We start from the raw sequence: 5,000 nt of genomic DNA, 5'->3' as shown, positions 1-5,000 counted from the left end.
CTGTCAATCCTTCCGGTGTCCGGGCCTGGTGAGGTTTCCCGTGTTGAGTCAAATTAAGCCGCAGGCTCCACTCCTGGTGGTGCCCTTCCGTCAATTCCTTTAAGTTTCAGCTTTGCAACCATACTTCCCCCGGAACCCAAAAGCTTTGGTTTCCCGGAGGCTGCCCGCCGAGTCATCGGAGGAACTGCGGCGGATCGCTGGCTGGCATCGTTTATGGTTAGAACTAGGGCGGTATCTGATCGCCTTCGAACCTCTAACTTTCGTTCTTGATTAATGAAAACATACTTGGCAAATGCTTTCGCTTCTGTTCGTCTTGCGACGATCCAAGAATTTCACCTCTAACGTCGCAATACGAATGCCCCCGCCTGTCCCTATTAATCATTACCTCGGGTTCCGAAAACCAACAAAATAGAACCGAGGTCCTATTCCATTATTCCATGCACACAGTATTCAGGCGGGCTTGCCTGCTTTAAGCACTCTAATTTGTTCAAAGTAAACGTGCCGGCCCACCGAGACACTCACTCAAGAGCACCCTGGTAGGATTGCAACGGGGTCCGCCTCGGGACGCACGAGCACGCACGAGGCGCGTCGCACGCCTTCAGCTCGCCCCACCGGCAGGACGTCCCACGATACATGCCAGTTAAACACCGACGGGCGGTGAACCAACAGCGTGGGACACAAATCCAACTACGAGCTTTTTAACCGCAACAACTTTAATATACGCTATTGGAGCTGGAATTACCGCGGCTGCTGGCACCAGACTTGCCCTCCAATAGATACTCGTTAAAGGATTTAAAGTGTACTCATTCCGATTACGGGGCCTCGGATGAGTCCCGTATCGTTATTTTTCGTCACTACCTCCCCGTGCCGGGAGTGGGTAATTTGCGCGCCTGCTGCCTTCCTTGGATGTGGTAGCCGTTTCTCAGGCTCCCTCTCCGGAATCGAACCCTGATTCCCCGTTACCCGTTACAACCATGGTAGGCGCAGAACCTACCATCGACAGTTGATAAGGCAGACATTTGAAAGATGCGTCGCCGGTACGAGGACCGTGCGATCAGCCCAAAGTTATTCAGAGTCACCAAGGCAAACGGACCGGACGAGCCGACCGATTGGTTTTGATCTAATAAAAGCGTCCCTTCCATCTCTGGTCGGGACTCTGTTTGCATGTATTAGCTCTAGAATTACCACAGTTATCCAAGTAACGTGGGTACGATCTAAGGAACCATAACTGATTTAATGAGCCATTCGCGGTTTCACCTTAATGCGGCTTGTACTGAGACATGCATGGCTTAATCTTTGAGACAAGCATATGACTACTGGCAGGATCAACCAGGGAGCTGCGTCAACTAGAGCTGAGCAGCCGGCCGCCCGGGAGTGTGTCCCGGGGGCCCGCGCGAACACGCAAGCGTCCGCTCAATTATTCTGCAAACAGGAGGAGGCTGAGCTCCCCTGCACAATACACCTCGAAACCCTCTCAGGTCCCGGCGGCGCGCAGCGCCGTCCTAAGTACTTGGTCGGGTTCGAGAGAGGCGCAATCGCCCGGAGTTTGGCGAGTAGACGCTTTAGGTGCGACCACCCGTGCTCCCAACTGAGCTTGCCGCTGCCGACAGAGGCCCGGGAGCGTGCTGTCGTGGCATTGCCGGCGGGAGACAACACGCGCCACCTACGGTGGCCGGCAGCTCCAACGCCAGCGCCACAGAAGGACAAAAGCCCCACTTGGGTGCCGAAGCGAACGCGCCAACACGTCCGCACAGCTGCGATACAAACCACCTGCGAGAACCGCAGAGGCGACCGAGCAGCAGACGGCGTCGCGGCGCCGAGCGCCGGGCGGCGGCGCATCCTCAGCGCACACAGTCCTCAATCGGACCAGCACACTGCAGATGTCCACCGCGCTTCGCACCGGGCCCGCGAGGACCTACTTTGGCCGCACGGCGCCGCGTGCAGGGTGCGCCGGCGCGCAGCTGCGCCGCCTGCCGCCTCCGTCGGCCGGCGCGCCTGCCACTGGCCGCCCCCACCAGCCGGCTGTAGCGCGTGCGCCCACGCACCGCGCGGCCAGCACGCCGGGAGGCCCCCCCTCACCGGCCGGGGACGGTCCCACCCAGCCACCGCCGCGTATCGCTTCACACCCACATGCCATTCACGTTCGTGGGCATGGTGGGTATCGCTGAAACAACCGGTTGGTAGCTCAACCGATCGTCGCCATCACTGATTCACCTCTAGCGAGAACAACCGCACCACAACGGTTTACCAGTTGTTCATTTGCGTAACGTCACCAGCAAACGTAGACGTCCATCGCCATTTGCAAATTCAACGATTGTTGCATGCCTGTGTCAGGTGTCACGACACACTATGTCTGCCCACATACACGCAACAACATGTGCACGCTTCGCGAACACGTGGAAGGTGGCCCCCGTACGTATGCGATGTCCATTGCGCGAACGACTGTCAACCGGCCTCTGTCGCATGTCGCAGATGTGGAACGCAGTGCACCATGCTATCACGGTGAGTGAGAAGAGACGACTACGTCTGACAACACGCGCCACTACATCAACAGACGGCTCATGCTGATCGCCATCCACGGCATACCATACTGCAATCCAGCTCTTATAGGGAGACGACACGTAGCTGAGTGCACAATATTTGGACCGTATGGTTCGCCGTTGTTGGCGCAGTCGTGGTACGGTCACACATGTACCACGATGTATCATTCAGTACATGAGGACCAATGTGCAGTACAGTGTGTGATTTGGACGTACAACATCAGCGGACAGTTGACACAAGCCGTACCACAACGTAGGCTGTGCTTCGCCATGCGAATGCCAATGAACAACTGCGAAGGGCATTGAGCATGTACGTCCTGCTGCCATCCGCATTACAGTGTATAGCTGCAAGGTGTTTAACATGAAGCGATACTCTGGGGACCGGGCAGTGCGGGTAGCAAACTATATTGCGGGGGTTGCAGTTAGGCAACACTACACTAATTTAACGCGTCGTATGACAATTACAGAGCAGGTTAAGGCCCAACGTGTGTTGGGTTAAGGCCCAACGTGTGTTGGGTTAAGGCCCAACGTGTGTTGGGTTAAGGCCCAACGTGTGTTGGGTTAAGGCCCAACGTGTGTTGGGTTAAGGCCCAACGTGTGTTGGGTTAAGGCCCAACGTGTGTTGGGTTAAGGCCCAACGTGTGTTGGGTTAAGGCCCAACGTGTGTTGGGTTAAGGCCCAACGTGTGTTGGGTTAAGGCCCAACGTGTGTTGGGTTAAGGCCCAACGTGTGTTGGGTTAAGGCCCAACGTGTGTTGGGTTAAGGCCCAACGTGTGTTGGGTTAAGGCCCAACGTGTGTTGGGTTAAGGCCCAACGTGTGTTGGGTTAAGGCCCAACGTGTGTTGGGTTAAGGCCCAACGTGTGTTGGGTTAAGGCCCAACGTGTGTTGGGTTAAGGCCCAACGTGTGTTGGGTTAAGGCCCAACGTGTGTTGGGTTAAGGCCCAACGTGTGTTGGGTTAAGGCCCAACGTGTGTTGGGTTAAGGCCCAACGTGTGTTGGGTTAAGGCCCAACGCGGGTTGGGTTAAGGCGCAACGCGGGTTGGGTTAAGGCGCAACGCGGGTTGGGTTAAGGCGCAACGCGGGTTGGGTTAAGGCGCAACGCGGGTTGGGTTAAGGCGCAACGCGGGTTAGGTTAAGGCGCAACGCGGGTTAGGTTAAGGCGCAACGCGGGTTACGTTAAGGCGCAACGCGGGTTACGTTAAGGCGCAACGCGGGTTACGTTAAGGCGCAATATAGGTTAGGTTAAGGCGCAATATAGGTTAGGTTAAGGCGCAATATAGGTTAGGTTAAGGCGCAATACGGGTTAGGTTAAGGCGCAATACGGGTTAGGTTAAGGCGCAATACGGGTTAGGTTAAGGCGCAATACGGGTTAGGTTAAGGCACAATACGGGTTAGGTTAAGGCACAATACGGGTTAGGTTAAGGCACAATACGGGTTAGGTTAAGGCACAATACGGGTTAGGTTAAGGCACAATACGGGTTAGGTTAAGGCACAATACGGGTTAGGTTAAGGCACAATACGGGTTAGGTTAAGGCACAATACGGGTTAGGTTAAGGCACAATACGGGTTAGGTTAAGGCACAATACGGGTTAGGTTAAGGCACAATACGGGTTAGGTTAAGGCACAATACGGGTTAGGTTAAGGCACAATACGGGTTAGGTTAAGGTACAATACGGGTTAGGTTAAGGTACAATACGGGTTAGGTTAAGGTACAATACGGGTTAGGTTAAGGTACAATACGGGTTAGGTTAAGGTACAATACGGGTTAGGTTAAGGTACAATACGGGTTAGGTTAAGGTACAATACGGGTTAGGTTAAGGTACAATACGGGTTAGGTTAAGGTACAATACGGGTTAGGTTAAGGTACAATACGGGTTAGGTTAAGGTACACATTGTTGTAAGGAAAGGTGTTTTGGGGGGGGGGGGGGGGCCGGTTTGTTGATTGTGATTATCGTAAGTAAATGACTGCGGCATCATCTGATTTGCCACGTCAGGGTGCACCTTTGGCTCATAACAGGCGGCGCTCTGATTCCATGCTTGTGGCAGACCTGTGTCTTTCATTCCTGCCATTGTTTGTGTGGTGTGACAGGAGGCAGTATTGTGATGTTGGGTGCACCCCTGTGTAGGACATGTGTGGGTGTTGGTGGCTTAGCTGAGCAATGGTGGTTGTCGGAAGGGTGAGATATTCTGTTTTGTGAGTGGACCTCCCGGTCTGGTTATGATAGTGTGGATTGTCTAATGTGGCAGAGAGGATGCACTGGGTGTTGTTCCATGCTGGTGCTTACATATTGTCTGTGTGCCTGTTACAGGCAGAGAGTAGTGCGTGATAAGAGTGTCTGGCTGACGTGTGATTGTGAGCAGAGTCTTTCAGCATGTATACGGACAGTTGTATACATTATCTGTATTCTGATGGCTCTATCTATTACTAATCAGCGCCGTGTATACGTTTAATCCGGTTC

General features: G+C 54.0%; 1 non-coding gene across 1 annotated transcript in view; it reads right to left on the bottom strand.

The window, feature by feature from the left end:
- LOC124582313 overlaps window positions 1–1,336 on the bottom strand; it is a 1,910-nt gene extending 574 nt beyond the window's left edge. Inside the window, exon 1 of the ribosomal RNA XR_006973880.1 lies at window positions 1–1,336. This exon is cut by the window's left edge and continues 574 nt beyond it. This is a non-coding gene — a ribosomal RNA (small subunit ribosomal RNA).
- Window positions 1,337–5,000: the final 3,664 nt, after the last annotated feature.

The sequence above is a fragment of the Schistocerca americana genome, unplaced genomic scaffold, assembly GCF_021461395.2.
Source record: "Schistocerca americana isolate TAMUIC-IGC-003095 unplaced genomic scaffold, iqSchAmer2.1 HiC_scaffold_409, whole genome shotgun sequence".
NCBI lineage: Eukaryota > Metazoa > Arthropoda > Insecta > Orthoptera > Acrididae > Schistocerca > Schistocerca americana.
The sequence above is the reverse complement of the archived record's forward strand: the minus strand, read 5'-3'. Positions and strand labels throughout refer to the sequence as shown.